General features: G+C 48.7%; 25 non-coding genes across 25 annotated transcripts; all 25 read right to left on the reverse strand.

The window, feature by feature from the left end:
- Positions 1–168: 168 nt before the first annotated feature.
- Trnaf-gaa (transfer RNA phenylalanine (anticodon GAA)) lies at positions 169–241 on the reverse strand. The gene has a single exon. It is a non-coding gene; the product is annotated as a tRNA-Phe (tRNA).
- Positions 242–854: 613 nt separating this feature from the next.
- Trnas-uga (transfer RNA serine (anticodon UGA)) lies at positions 855–936 on the reverse strand. Its single transcript has one exon. It is a non-coding gene; the product is annotated as a tRNA-Ser (tRNA).
- A 572-nt stretch (positions 937–1,508) lies between these two features.
- Trnas-cga (transfer RNA serine (anticodon CGA)) lies at positions 1,509–1,590 on the reverse strand. The gene has a single exon. It is a non-coding gene; the product is annotated as a tRNA-Ser (tRNA).
- A 138-nt stretch (positions 1,591–1,728) lies between these two features.
- Positions 1,729–1,801, reverse strand: Trnak-uuu (transfer RNA lysine (anticodon UUU)). The gene has a single exon. It is a non-coding gene; the product is annotated as a tRNA-Lys (tRNA).
- A 539-nt stretch (positions 1,802–2,340) lies between these two features.
- Positions 2,341–2,413, reverse strand: Trnaf-gaa (transfer RNA phenylalanine (anticodon GAA)). Its single transcript has one exon. It is a non-coding gene; the product is annotated as a tRNA-Phe (tRNA).
- A 613-nt stretch (positions 2,414–3,026) lies between these two features.
- On the reverse strand, positions 3,027–3,108 carry Trnas-uga (transfer RNA serine (anticodon UGA)). The gene has a single exon. It is a non-coding gene; the product is annotated as a tRNA-Ser (tRNA).
- Positions 3,109–3,680: 572 nt separating this feature from the next.
- Trnas-cga (transfer RNA serine (anticodon CGA)) lies at positions 3,681–3,762 on the reverse strand. The gene has a single exon. It is a non-coding gene; the product is annotated as a tRNA-Ser (tRNA).
- Positions 3,763–3,900: 138 nt separating this feature from the next.
- Positions 3,901–3,973, reverse strand: Trnak-uuu (transfer RNA lysine (anticodon UUU)). Its single transcript has one exon. It is a non-coding gene; the product is annotated as a tRNA-Lys (tRNA).
- A 539-nt stretch (positions 3,974–4,512) lies between these two features.
- Positions 4,513–4,585, reverse strand: Trnaf-gaa (transfer RNA phenylalanine (anticodon GAA)). Its single transcript has one exon. It is a non-coding gene; the product is annotated as a tRNA-Phe (tRNA).
- Positions 4,586–5,198: 613 nt separating this feature from the next.
- On the reverse strand, positions 5,199–5,280 carry Trnas-uga (transfer RNA serine (anticodon UGA)). Its single transcript has one exon. It is a non-coding gene; the product is annotated as a tRNA-Ser (tRNA).
- Positions 5,281–5,852: 572 nt separating this feature from the next.
- On the reverse strand, positions 5,853–5,934 carry Trnas-cga (transfer RNA serine (anticodon CGA)). Its single transcript has one exon. It is a non-coding gene; the product is annotated as a tRNA-Ser (tRNA).
- A 138-nt stretch (positions 5,935–6,072) lies between these two features.
- Positions 6,073–6,145, reverse strand: Trnak-uuu (transfer RNA lysine (anticodon UUU)). The gene has a single exon. It is a non-coding gene; the product is annotated as a tRNA-Lys (tRNA).
- A 539-nt stretch (positions 6,146–6,684) lies between these two features.
- Trnaf-gaa (transfer RNA phenylalanine (anticodon GAA)) lies at positions 6,685–6,757 on the reverse strand. Its single transcript has one exon. It is a non-coding gene; the product is annotated as a tRNA-Phe (tRNA).
- A 606-nt stretch (positions 6,758–7,363) lies between these two features.
- Trnas-uga (transfer RNA serine (anticodon UGA)) lies at positions 7,364–7,446 on the reverse strand. Its single transcript has one exon. It is a non-coding gene; the product is annotated as a tRNA-Ser (tRNA).
- Positions 7,447–8,021: 575 nt separating this feature from the next.
- On the reverse strand, positions 8,022–8,103 carry Trnas-cga (transfer RNA serine (anticodon CGA)). The gene has a single exon. It is a non-coding gene; the product is annotated as a tRNA-Ser (tRNA).
- A 139-nt stretch (positions 8,104–8,242) lies between these two features.
- On the reverse strand, positions 8,243–8,315 carry Trnak-uuu (transfer RNA lysine (anticodon UUU)). Its single transcript has one exon. It is a non-coding gene; the product is annotated as a tRNA-Lys (tRNA).
- Positions 8,316–8,853: 538 nt separating this feature from the next.
- Positions 8,854–8,926, reverse strand: Trnaf-gaa (transfer RNA phenylalanine (anticodon GAA)). The gene has a single exon. It is a non-coding gene; the product is annotated as a tRNA-Phe (tRNA).
- A 611-nt stretch (positions 8,927–9,537) lies between these two features.
- Trnas-uga (transfer RNA serine (anticodon UGA)) lies at positions 9,538–9,619 on the reverse strand. The gene has a single exon. It is a non-coding gene; the product is annotated as a tRNA-Ser (tRNA).
- A 574-nt stretch (positions 9,620–10,193) lies between these two features.
- Positions 10,194–10,276, reverse strand: Trnas-cga (transfer RNA serine (anticodon CGA)). Its single transcript has one exon. It is a non-coding gene; the product is annotated as a tRNA-Ser (tRNA).
- Positions 10,277–10,415: 139 nt separating this feature from the next.
- Positions 10,416–10,488, reverse strand: Trnak-uuu (transfer RNA lysine (anticodon UUU)). Its single transcript has one exon. It is a non-coding gene; the product is annotated as a tRNA-Lys (tRNA).
- Positions 10,489–11,027: 539 nt separating this feature from the next.
- On the reverse strand, positions 11,028–11,100 carry Trnaf-gaa (transfer RNA phenylalanine (anticodon GAA)). The gene has a single exon. It is a non-coding gene; the product is annotated as a tRNA-Phe (tRNA).
- A 614-nt stretch (positions 11,101–11,714) lies between these two features.
- Positions 11,715–11,796, reverse strand: Trnas-uga (transfer RNA serine (anticodon UGA)). Its single transcript has one exon. It is a non-coding gene; the product is annotated as a tRNA-Ser (tRNA).
- Positions 11,797–12,369: 573 nt separating this feature from the next.
- Positions 12,370–12,451, reverse strand: Trnas-cga (transfer RNA serine (anticodon CGA)). The gene has a single exon. It is a non-coding gene; the product is annotated as a tRNA-Ser (tRNA).
- A 138-nt stretch (positions 12,452–12,589) lies between these two features.
- Trnak-uuu (transfer RNA lysine (anticodon UUU)) lies at positions 12,590–12,662 on the reverse strand. The gene has a single exon. It is a non-coding gene; the product is annotated as a tRNA-Lys (tRNA).
- Positions 12,663–13,201: 539 nt separating this feature from the next.
- Positions 13,202–13,274, reverse strand: Trnaf-gaa (transfer RNA phenylalanine (anticodon GAA)). Its single transcript has one exon. It is a non-coding gene; the product is annotated as a tRNA-Phe (tRNA).
- Between the last annotated feature and the right edge of the window lie 418 nt (positions 13,275–13,692).

The raw sequence follows: 13,692 nt of genomic DNA on the forward strand, positions 1-13,692 counted from the left end.
TTTTTAATTCTTTTGCTTCTAAGGGAGTTAGTTGTCTAGTAAGTTCCTCTTATGGCATGCAATAGACAACCAGAACAGCTACAGGAGAGGGTCAGTTTTGTTGTCAGCGGTAGTTGCATTATCACAAACGCAGAGTAATTCCATTGGCGTCGCATGAAAACGAATACCTGCCGAAACCCGGGATCGAACCAGGGACCTTTAGATCTTCAGTCTAACGCTCTCCCAACTGAGCTATTTCGGCTGACGTCGAAGGTTGCCATTTGCATGTGTTCGTTAATTTGTGCCTCGTTGCCAATTTCACAGTCACCTTCGTCTGATAAGACATAGGGACGCTGAAGGGCGAGCAGCCGATGCAGTGAAGTTCCACACACATTTCTTCAGCTTCCGTCATCGTAACAAGCAAACATGTCGACTCGATTCGTGTGATATTGAATTCGCTGACTTGACGTGACGCCACGCTGACGCTAGAAAACACGTGCTATATCGATGCCAGGGGCAACTCGTGTGCAGAGAACGAGACACAAGAAGGAGTGAGCCTCTCCACCATATGAGAGGCAGTATCTAGCAGATACACACGGTAAAACATTCGACTTGCGTTAGCTCATAAATTGCTACACGTCATCGTCTGCAAGCTAAAATGGACACATCTGCACTGCCCAGTGAGGCGACACTTGTACTAACACCTGGTGGACGGCTGTGAGACTAGGAGATGAGCTGCGGCTTCTGGGGGCGACTGTAACGCTGCGCCCTCGATCAAATAACACTGCACATTGCTGGTGACCCACGTGTTTAGTAGTGACGCAACTGCTAGGTGCATCCTAGCAACGTCCGCCTTTTGAGAGCGAGAAAATTTTCGCAGTCGGCAGGACTCGAACCTACGCTCCCAGAGGGAATCTGATTTCAAGTCAGACGCCTTAACCACTCGGCCACGACTGCCGGTGGCGGAAGCGACTCCCGACAAGTGAAGCCGCCATCTTTAGAAGCAATCTGATGGCAGAAAACGGCGTGGCCTCACTCTTTGCTGTAGGGTTTCCATTAGCCGTTACGAAAGTGTACTAATTTCCCACTGACTTATGGCTCCAATGGCGACTTCACCGACTTCCCACTGACGCACCGCTGACGCTAGTTTTCTGTCGTCTTAAAACGATGGACATACCTCCAAGCAGCTGCGAGATCTTAAGAAAAGAAAAAAAAAACGCTGCACCACTGCTTTTGCCGCACTCGAATGATTGAAATTGCGATTCATAAAAAGAAAATGAAATGTCCGCTCTGTCCAACACTTTCGAGCACATCTGTGTACTCACCATCTCAGCGACGGCTTTCTGCAGTCCCAGCGTCAGTGCGAGGTGAACCGAAAGGCACAGTAAGTAGCTGTCGTCGCGAAAACTCAGTATTCTTAAAACGGAAATTTTCGTCTTGTTGAGAATGGCATCACTGGTTGCACCCGCATTCGCCCACGCATGTCACATGTGTGCGAAAACGTTTGCTCCTCTTTACGCAAAATCGCACGCAGCCGGTAGGATTCGAACCTACGCTCCCAGAGGGAATCTGATTTCGAGTCAGACGCCTTAACCACTCGGCCACGACTGCCGTTAGCGCGGTGTTCTCTCGACACATGCAACTGCTACCGTTTAAAACACTGTGGTGTCAGAAAACGGCGTAGCTGCATTATTTTCCGTAGCGTTTCCACCGCTACCAGACGAATCGCTACCAAAGTATTAAAATTTCCGCCCGGACAGGGACTTGAACCCTGGACCCTTAGGTTAAAAGCCTAATGCTCTACCGACTGAGCTATCCGGGCTCACACAAGGCTGCAAAACCTCCCACGATGCACAACTATACATTGACTCATGTCCTTTACTGTTGTTCAATCGCTGCATGGGGCCGTTACTAATAAAACGTCGCCCAAATGCTGTCTACAAACTTATCGCGCTAAGCCCGTAACACACTATCGAAGACTGCTGACACACGATGCAACAACAAATTGTACCAGTTGTTACGTCTCATACGTTGGAGCAGAGAATTTACGTGTTTTGTCGACACTCACTGGGCAATTGGAAAATTCACAAGCATTTCGAATGCAATGTTTCCCACGCTTTCGCTCATTTCACGGTTCCGTTGAAGATGTTCTTCACCACCTGACACAGAAAAGGGAATGCAGTCGGTAGGATATTTTTAATTCTTTTGCTTCTAAGGGAGTTAGTTGTCTAGTAAGTTCCTCTTATGGCATGCAATAGACAACCAGAACAGCTACAGGAGAGGGTCAGTTTTGTTGTCAGCGGTAGTTGCATTATCACAAACGCAGAGTAATTCCATTGGCGTCGCATGAAAACGAATACCTGCCGAAACCCGGGATCGAACCAGGGACCTTTAGATCTTCAGTCTAACGCTCTCCCAACTGAGCTATTTCGGCTGACGTCGAAGGTTGCCATTTGCATGTGTTCGTTAATTTGTGCCTCGTTGCCAATTTCACAGTCACCTTCGTCTGATAAGACATAGGGACGCTGAAGGGCGAGCAGCCGATGCAGTGAAGTTCCACACACATTTCTTCAGCTTCCGTCATCGTAACAAGCAAACATGTCGACTCGATTCGTGTGATATTGAATTCGCTGACTTGACGTGACGCCACGCTGACGCTAGAAAACACGTGCTATATCGATGCCAGGGGCAACTCGTGTGCAGAGAACGAGACACAAGAAGGAGTGAGCCTCTCCACCATATGAGAGGCAGTATCTAGCAGATACACACGGTAAAACATTCGACTTGCGTTAGCTCATAAATTGCTACACGTCATCGTCTGCAAGCTAAAATGGACACATCTGCACTGCCCAGTGAGGCGACACTTGTACTAACACCTGGTGGACGGCTGTGAGACTAGGAGATGAGCTGCGGCTTCTGGGGGCGACTGTAACGCTGCGCCCTCGATCAAATAACACTGCACATTGCTGGTGACCCACGTGTTTAGTAGTGACGCAACTGCTAGGTGCATCCTAGCAACGTCCGCCTTTTGAGAGCGAGAAAATTTTCGCAGTCGGCAGGACTCGAACCTACGCTCCCAGAGGGAATCTGATTTCAAGTCAGACGCCTTAACCACTCGGCCACGACTGCCGGTGGCGGAAGCGACTCCCGACAAGTGAAGCCGCCATCTTTAGAAGCAATCTGATGGCAGAAAACGGCGTGGCCTCACTCTTTGCTGTAGGGTTTCCATTAGCCGTTACGAAAGTGTACTAATTTCCCACTGACTTATGGCTCCAATGGCGACTTCACCGACTTCCCACTGACGCACCGCTGACGCTAGTTTTCTGTCGTCTTAAAACGATGGACATACCTCCAAGCAGCTGCGAGATCTTAAGAAAAGAAAAAAAAAACGCTGCACCACTGCTTTTGCCGCACTCGAATGATTGAAATTGCGATTCATAAAAAGAAAATGAAATGTCCGCTCTGTCCAACACTTTCGAGCACATCTGTGTACTCACCATCTCAGCGACGGCTTTCTGCAGTCCCAGCGTCAGTGCGAGGTGAACCGAAAGGCACAGTAAGTAGCTGTCGTCGCGAAAACTCAGTATTCTTAAAACGGAAATTTTCGTCTTGTTGAGAATGGCATCACTGGTTGCACCCGCATTCGCCCACGCATGTCACATGTGTGCGAAAACGTTTGCTCCTCTTTACGCAAAATCGCACGCAGCCGGTAGGATTCGAACCTACGCTCCCAGAGGGAATCTGATTTCGAGTCAGACGCCTTAACCACTCGGCCACGACTGCCGTTAGCGCGGTGTTCTCTCGACACATGCAACTGCTACCGTTTAAAACACTGTGGTGTCAGAAAACGGCGTAGCTGCATTATTTTCCGTAGCGTTTCCACCGCTACCAGACGAATCGCTACCAAAGTATTAAAATTTCCGCCCGGACAGGGACTTGAACCCTGGACCCTTAGGTTAAAAGCCTAATGCTCTACCGACTGAGCTATCCGGGCTCACACAAGGCTGCAAAACCTCCCACGATGCACAACTATACATTGACTCATGTCCTTTACTGTTGTTCAATCGCTGCATGGGGCCGTTACTAATAAAACGTCGCCCAAATGCTGTCTACAAACTTATCGCGCTAAGCCCGTAACACACTATCGAAGACTGCTGACACACGATGCAACAACAAATTGTACCAGTTGTTACGTCTCATACGTTGGAGCAGAGAATTTACGTGTTTTGTCGACACTCACTGGGCAATTGGAAAATTCACAAGCATTTCGAATGCAATGTTTCCCACGCTTTCGCTCATTTCACGGTTCCGTTGAAGATGTTCTTCACCACCTGACACAGAAAAGGGAATGCAGTCGGTAGGATATTTTTAATTCTTTTGCTTCTAAGGGAGTTAGTTGTCTAGTAAGTTCCTCTTATGGCATGCAATAGACAACCAGAACAGCTACAGGAGAGGGTCAGTTTTGTTGTCAGCGGTAGTTGCATTATCACAAACGCAGAGTAATTCCATTGGCGTCGCATGAAAACGAATACCTGCCGAAACCCGGGATCGAACCAGGGACCTTTAGATCTTCAGTCTAACGCTCTCCCAACTGAGCTATTTCGGCTGACGTCGAAGGTTGCCATTTGCATGTGTTCGTTAATTTGTGCCTCGTTGCCAATTTCACAGTCACCTTCGTCTGATAAGACATAGGGACGCTGAAGGGCGAGCAGCCGATGCAGTGAAGTTCCACACACATTTCTTCAGCTTCCGTCATCGTAACAAGCAAACATGTCGACTCGATTCGTGTGATATTGAATTCGCTGACTTGACGTGACGCCACGCTGACGCTAGAAAACACGTGCTATATCGATGCCAGGGGCAACTCGTGTGCAGAGAACGAGACACAAGAAGGAGTGAGCCTCTCCACCATATGAGAGGCAGTATCTAGCAGATACACACGGTAAAACATTCGACTTGCGTTAGCTCATAAATTGCTACACGTCATCGTCTGCAAGCTAAAATGGACACATCTGCACTGCCCAGTGAGGCGACACTTGTACTAACACCTGGTGGACGGCTGTGAGACTAGGAGATGAGCTGCGGCTTCTGGGGGCGACTGTAACGCTGCGCCCTCGATCAAATAACACTGCACATTGCTGGTGACCCACGTGTTTAGTAGTGACGCAACTGCTAGGTGCATCCTAGCAACGTCCGCCTTTTGAGAGCGAGAAAATTTTCGCAGTCGGCAGGACTCGAACCTACGCTCCCAGAGGGAATCTGATTTCAAGTCAGACGCCTTAACCACTCGGCCACGACTGCCGGTGGCGGAAGCGACTCCCGACAAGTGAAGCCGCCATCTTTAGAAGCAATCTGATGGCAGAAAACGGCGTGGCCTCACTCTTTGCTGTAGGGTTTCCATTAGCCGTTACGAAAGTGTACTAATTTCCCACTGACTTATGGCTCCAATGGCGACTTCACCGACTTCCCACTGACGCACCGCTGACGCTAGTTTTCTGTCGTCTTAAAACGATGGACATACCTCCAAGCAGCTGCGAGATCTTAAGAAAAGAAAAAAAAAACGCTGCACCACTGCTTTTGCCGCACTCGAATGATTGAAATTGCGATTCATAAAAAGAAAATGAAATGTCCGCTCTGTCCAACACTTTCGAGCACATCTGTGTACTCACCATCTCAGCGACGGCTTTCTGCAGTCCCAGCGTCAGTGCGAGGTGAACCGAAAGGCACAGTAAGTAGCTGTCGTCGCGAAAACTCAGTATTCTTAAAACGGAAATTTTCGTCTTGTTGAGAATGGCATCACTGGTTGCACCCGCATTCGCCCACGCATGTCACATGTGTGCGAAAACGTTTGCTCCTCTTTACGCAAAATCGCACGCAGCCGGTAGGATTCGAACCTACGCTCCCAGAGGGAATCTGATTTCGAGTCAGACGCCTTAACCACTCGGCCACGACTGCCGTTAGCGCGGTGTTCTCTCGACACATGCAACTGCTACCGTTTAAAACACTGTGGTGTCAGAAAACGGCGTAGCTGCATTATTTTCCGTAGCGTTTCCACCGCTACCAGACGAATCGCTACCAAAGTATTAAAATTTCCGCCCGGACAGGGACTTGAACCCTGGACCCTTAGGTTAAAAGCCTAATGCTCTACCGACTGAGCTATCCGGGCTCACACAAGGCTGCAAAACCTCCCACGATGCACAACTATACATTGACTCATGTCCTTTACTGTTGTTCAATCGCTGCATGGGGCCGTTACTAATAAAACGTCGCCCAAATGCTGTCTACAAACTTATCGCGCTAAGCCCGTAACACACTATCGAAGACTGCTGACACACGATGCAACAACAAATTGTACCAGTTGTTACGTCTCATACGTTGGAGCAGAGAATTTACGTGTTTTGTCGACACTCACTGGGCAATTGGAAAATTCACAAGCATTTCGAATGCAATGTTTCCCACGCTTTCGCTCATTTCACGGTTCCGTTGAAGATGTTCTTCACCACCTGACACAGAAAAGGGAATGCAGTCGGTAGGATATTTTTAATTCTTTTGCTTCTAAGGGAGTTAGTTGTCTAGTAAGTTCCTCTTATGGCATGCAATAGACAACCAGAACAGCTACAGGAGAGGGTCAGTTTTGTTGTCAGCGGTAGTTGCATTATCACAAACGCAGAGTAATTCCATTGGCGTCGCATGAAAACGAATACCTGCCGAAACCCGGGATCGAACCAGGGACCTTTAGATCTTCAGTCTAACGCTCTCCCAACTGAGCTATTTCGGCTGACGTCGAAGGTTGCCATTTGCATGTGTTCGTTAATTTGTGCCTCGTTGCCAATTTCACAGTCACCTTCGTCTGATAAGACATAGGGACGCTGAAGGGCGCCGATGCAGTGAAGTTCCACACACATTTCTTCAGCTTCCGTCATCGTAACAAGCAAACATGTCGACTCGATTCGTGTGATATTGAATTCGCTGACTTGACGTGACGCCACGCTGACGCTAGAAAACACGTGCTATATCGATGCCAGGGGCAACTCGTGTGCAGAGAACGAGACACAAGAAGGAGTGAGCCTCTCCACCATATGAGAGGCAGTATCTAGCAGATACACACGGTAAAACATTCGACTTGCGTTAGCTCATAAATTGCTACACGTCATCGTCTGCAAGCTAAAATGGACACATCTGCACTGCCCAGTGAGGCGACACTTGTACTAACACCTGGTGGACGGCTGTGAGACTAGGAGATGAGCTGCGGCTTCTGGGGGCGACTGTAACGCTGCGCCCTCGATCAAATAACACTGCACATTGCTGGTGACCCACGTGTTTAGTAGTGACGCAACTGCTAGGATGCAGCTCAACGTCCGCCTTTTGAGAGCGAGAAAATTTTCGCAGTCGGCAGGACTCGAACCTACGCTCCCAGAGGGAATCTGATTTCAAGTCAGACGCCTTAAACCACTCGGCCACGACTGCCGGTGGCGGAAGCGACTCCCGACAAGTGAAGCCGCCATCTTTAGAAGCAATCTGATGGCAGAAAACGGCGTGGCCTCACTCTTTGCTGTAGGGTTTCCATTAGCCGTTACGAAAGTGTACTAATTTCCCACTGACTTATGGCTCCAATGGCGACTTCACCGACTTCCCACTGACGCACCGCTGACGCTAGTTTTCTGTCGTCTTAAAACGATGGACATACCTCCAAGCAGCTGCGAGATCTTAAGAAAAGAAAAAAAAAACGCTGCACCACTGCTTTTGCCGCACTCGAATGATTGAAAATTGCGATTCATAAAAAGAAAATGAAATTGTCCGCTCTGTCCAACACTTTCGAGCACATCTGTGTACTCACCATCTCAGCGACGGCTTTCTGCAGTCCCAGCGTCAGTGCGAGGTGAACCGAAAGGCACAGTAAGTAGCTGTCGTCGCGAAAACTCAGTATTCTTAAAACGGAAATTTTCGTCTTGTTGAGAATGGCATCACTGGTTGCACCCGCATCTCGCCCACGCATGTCACATGTGTGCGAAAACGTTTGCTCCTCTTTACGCAAAATCGCACGCAGCCGGTAGGATTCGAACCTACGCTCCCAGAGGGAATCTGATTTCGAGTCAGACGCCTTAACCACTCGGCCACGACTGCCGTTAGCGCGGTGTTCTCTCGACACATGCAACTGCTACCGTTTAAAACACTGTGGTGTCAGAAAACGGCGTAGCTGCATTATTTTCCGTAGCGTTTCCACCGCTACCAGACGAATCGCCTACCAAAGTATTAAAATTTCCGCCCGGACAGGGACTTGAACCCTGGACCCTTAGGTTAAAAGCCTAATGCTCTACCGACTGAGCTATCCGGGCTCACACAAGGCTGCAAAACCTCCCACGATGCACAACTATACATTGACTCATGTCCTTTACTGTTGTTCAATCGCTGCATGGGGCCGTTACTAATAAAACGTCGCCAAATGCTGTCTACAAACTTATCGCGCTAAGCCCGTAACACACTATCGAAGACTGCTGACACACGATGCAACAACAAATTGTACCAGTTGTTACGTCTCATACGTTGGAGCAGAGAATTTACGTGTTTTGTCGACACTCACTGGGCAATTGGAAAATTCACAAGCATTTCGAATGCAATGTTTCCCACGCTTTCGCTCATTTCACGGTTCCGTTGAAGATGTTCTTCACCACCTGACACAGAAAAGGGAATGCAGTCGGTAGGATATTTTTAATTCTTTTGCTTCTAAGGGAGTTAGTTGTCTAGTAAGTTCCTCTTATGGCATGCAATAGACAACCAGAACAGCTACAGGAGAGGGTCAGTTTTGTTGTCAGCGGTAGTTGCATGATCACAAACGCAGAGTAATTCCATTGGCGTCGCATGAAAACGAATACCTGCCGAAACCCGGGATCGAACCAGGGACCTTTAGATCTTCAGTCTAACGCTCTCCCAACTGAGCTATTTCGGCTGACGTCGAAGGTTGCCATTTGCATGTGTTCGTTAATTTGTGCCTCGTTGCCAATTTCACAGTCACCTTCGTCTGATAAGACATAGGGACGCTGAAGGGCGAGCAGCCGATGCAGTGAAGTTCCACACACATTTCTTCAGCTTCCGTCATCGTAACAAGCAAACATGTCGACTCGATTCGTGTGATATTGAATTCGCTGACTTGACGTGACGCCACGCTGACGCTAGAAAACACGTGCTATATCGATGCCAGGGGCAACTCGTGTGCAGAGAACGAGACACAAGAAGGAGTGAGCCTCTCCACCATATGAGAGGCAGTATCTAGCAGATACACACGGTAAAACATTCGACTTGCGTTAGCTCATAAATTGCTACACGTCATCGTCTGCAAGCTAAAATGGACACATCTGCACTGCCCAGTGAGGCGACACTTGTACTAACACCTGGTGGACGGCTGTGAGACTAGGAGATGAGCTGCGGCTTCTGGGGGCGACTGTAACGCTGCGCCCTCGATCAAATAACACTGCACATTGCTGGTGACCCACGTGTTTAGTAGTGACGCAACTGCTAGGATGCAGCTCAACGTCCGCCTTTTGAGAGCGAGAAAATTTTCGCAGTCGGCAGGACTCGAACCTACGCTCCCAGAGGGAATCTGATTTCAAGTCAGACGCCTTAACCACTCGGCCACGACTGCCGGTGGCGGAAGCGACTCCCGACAAGTGAAGCCGCCATCTTTAGAAGCAATCTGATGGCAGAAAACGGCGTGGCCTCACTCTTTGCTGTAGGGTTTCCATTAGCCGTTACGAAAGTGTACTAATTTCCCACTGACTTATGGCTCCAATGGCGACTTCACCGACTTCCCACTGACGCACCGCTGACGCTAGTTTTCTGTCGTCTTAAAACGATGGACATACCTCCAAGCAGCTGCGAGATCTTAAGAAAAGAAAAAAAAAAACGCTGCACCACTGCTTTTGCCGCACTCGAATGATTGAAATTGCGATTCATAAAAAGAAAATGAAATGTCCGCTCTGTCCAACACTTTCGAGCACATCTGTGTACTCACCATCTCAGCGACGGCTTTCTGCAGTCCCAGCGTCAGTGCGAGGTGAACCGAAAGGCACAGTAAGTAGCTGTCGTCGCGAAAACTCAGTATTCTTAAAACGGAAATTTTCGTCTTGTTGAGAATGGCATCACTGGTTGCAACCCGCATTCGCCCACGCATGTCACATGTGTGCGAAAACGTTTGCTCCTCTTTACGCAAAATCGCACGCAGCCGGTAGGATTCGAACCTACGCTCCCAGAGGGAATCTGATTTCGAGTCAGACGCCTTAACCACTTCGGCCACGACTGCCGTTAGCGCGGTGTTCTCTCGACACATGCAACTGCTACCGTTTAAACACACTGTGGTGTCAGAAAACGGCGTAGCTGCATTATTTTCCGTAGCGTTTCCACCGCTACCAGACGAATCGCTACCAAAGTATTAAAATTTCCGCCCGGACAGGGACTTGAACCCTGGACCCTTAGGTTAAAAGCCTAATGCTCTACCGACTGAGCTATCCGGGCTCACACAAGGCTGCAAAACCTCCCACGATGCACAACTATACATTGACTCATGTCCTTTACTGTTGTTCAATCGCTGCATGGGGCCGTTACTAATAAAACGTCGCCCAAATGCTGTCTACAAACTTATCCGCGCTAAGCCCGTAACACACTATCGAAGACTGCTGACACACGATGCAACAACAAATTGTACCAGTTGTTACGTCTCATACGTTGGAGCAGAGAATTTACGTGTTTTGTCGACACTCACTGGGCAATTGGAAAATTCACAAGCATTTCGAATGCAATGTTTCCCACGCTTTCGCTCATTTCACGGTTCCGTTGAAGATGTTCTTCACCACCTGACACAGAAAAGGGAATGCAGTCGGTAGGATATTTTTAATTCTTTTGCTTCTAAGGGAGTTAGTTGTCTAGTAAGTTCCTCTTATGGCATGCAATAGACAACCAGAACAGCTACAGGAGAGGGTCAGTTTTGTTGTCAGCGGTAGTTGCATGATCACAAACGCAGAGTAATTCATTGGCGTCGCATGAAAACGAATACCTGCCGAAACCCGGGATCGAACCAGGGACCTTTAGATCTTCAGTCTAACGCTCTCCCAACTGAGCTATTTCGGCTGACGTCGAAGGTTGCCATTTGCATGTGTTCGTTAATTTGTGCCTCGTTGCCAATTTCACAGTCACCTTCGTCTGATAAGACATAGGGACGCTGAAGGGCGAGCAGCCGATGCAGTGAAGTTCCACACACATTTCTTCAGCTTCCGTCATCGTAACAAGCAAACATGTCGACTCGATTCGTGTGATATTGAATTCGCTGACTTGACGTGACGCCACGCTGACGCTAGAAAAACACGTGCTATATCGATGCCAGAGGCAACTCGTGTGCAGAGAACGAGACACAAGAAGGAGTGAGCCTCTCCACCATATGAGAGGCAGTATCTAGCAGATACACACGGTAAAACATTCGACTTGCGTTAGCTCATAAATTGCTACACGTCATCGTCTGCAAGCTAAAATGGACACATCTGCACTGCCCAGTGAGGCGACACTTGTACTAACACCTGGTGGACGGCTGTGAGACTAGGAGATGAGCTGCGGCTTCTGGGGGCGACTGTAACGCTGCGCCCTCGATCAAATAACACTGCACATTGCTGGTGACCCACGTGTTTAGTAGTGACGCAACTGCTAGGTGCATCCTAGCAACGTCCGCCTTTTGAGAGCGAGAAAATTTTCGCAGTCGGCAGGACTCGAACCTACGCTCCCAGAGGGAATCTGATTTCAAGTCAGACGCCTTAACCACTCGGCCACGACTGCCGGTGGCGGAAGCGACTCCCGACAAGTGAAGCCGCCATCTTTAGAAGCAATCTGATGGCAGAAAACGGCGTGGCCTCACTCTTTGCTGTAGGGTTTCCATTAGCCGTTACGAAAGTGTACTAATTTCCCACTGACTTATGGCTCCAATGGCGACTTCACCGACTTCCCACTGACGCACCGCTGACGCTAGTTTTCTGTCGTCTTAAAACGATGGACATACCTCCAAGCAGCTGCGAGATCTTAAGAAAAGAAAAAAAAAAACGCTGCACCACTGCTTTTGCCGCACTCGAATGATTGAAATTGCGATTCATAAAAAGAAAATGAAATGTCCGCTCTGTCCAACACTTTCGAGCACATCTGTGTACTCACCATCTCAGCGACGGCTTTCTGCAGTCCCAGCGTCAGTGCGAGGTGAACCGAAAGGCACAGTAAGTAGCTGTCGTCGCGAAAACTCAGTATTCTTAAAACGGAAATTTTCGTCTTGTTGAGAATGGCATCACTGGTTGCACCCGCATTCGCCCACGCATGTCACATGTGTGCGAAAACGTTTGCTCCTCTTTACGCAAAATCGCACGCAGCCGGTAGGATTCGAACCTACGCTCCCAGAGGGAATCTGATTTCGAGTCAGACGCCTTAACCACTCGGCCACGACTGCCGTTAGCGCGGTGTTCTCTCGACACATGCAACTGCTACCGTTTAAAACACTGTGGTGTCAGAAAACGGCGTAGCTGCATTATTTTCCGTAGCGTTTCCACCGCTACCAGACGAATCGCTACCAAAGTATTAAAATTTCCGCCCGGACAGTGACTTGAACCCTGGACCCTTAGGTTAAAAGCCTAATGCTCTACCGACTGAGCTATCCGGGCTCACACAAGGCTGCAAAACCTCCCACGATGCACAACTATACATTGACTCATGTCCTTTACTGTTGTTCAATCGCTGCATGGGGCCGTTACTAATAAAACGTCGCCCAAATGCTGTCTACAAACTTATCGCGCTAAGCCCGTAACACACTATCGAAGACTGCTGACACACGATGCAACAACAAATTGTACCAGTTGTTACGTCTCATACGTTGGAGCAGAGAATTTACGTGTTTTGTCGACACTCACTGGGCAATTGGAAAATTCACAAGCATTTCGAATGCAATGTTTCCCACGCTTTCGCTCATTTCACGGTTCCGTTGAAGATGTTCTTCACCACCTGACACAGAAAAGGGAATGCAGTCGGTAGGATATTTTTAATTCTTTTGCTTCTAAGGGAGTTAGTTGTCTAGTAAGTTCCTCTTATGGCATGCAATAGACAACCAGAACAGCTACAGGAGAGGGTCAGTTTTGTTGTCAGCGGTAGTTGCATGATCACAAACGCAGAGTAATTCCATTGGCGTCGCATGAAAACGAATACCTGCCGAAACCCGGGATCGAACCATGGACCTTTAGATCTTCAGTCTAACGCTCTCCCAACTGAGCTATTTCGGCTGACGTCGAAGGTTGCCATTTGCATGTGTTCGTTAATTTGTGCCTCGTTGCCAATTTCACAGTCACCTTCGTCTGATAAGACATAGGGACGCTGAAGGGCGAGCAGCCGATGCAGTGAAGTTCCACACACATTTCTTCAGCTTCCGTCATCGTAACAAGCAAACATGTCGACTCGATTCGTGTGATATTGAATTCGCTGACTTGACGTGACGCCACGCTGACGCTAGAAAACACGTGCTATATCGATGCCAGAGGCAACTCGTGTGCAGAGAACGAGACACAAGAAGGAGTGAGCCTCTCCACCATATGAGAGGCAGTATCTAGCAGATACACACGGTAAAACATTCGACTTGCGTTAGCTCATAAATTGCTACACGTCATCGTCTGCAAGCTAAAATGGACACATCTGCACTGCCCA

Source organism: Schistocerca cancellata, unplaced genomic scaffold (genome assembly GCF_023864275.1).
Source record: "Schistocerca cancellata isolate TAMUIC-IGC-003103 unplaced genomic scaffold, iqSchCanc2.1 HiC_scaffold_403, whole genome shotgun sequence".
Classification (NCBI taxonomy): Eukaryota; Metazoa; Arthropoda; class Insecta; order Orthoptera; family Acrididae; genus Schistocerca; species Schistocerca cancellata.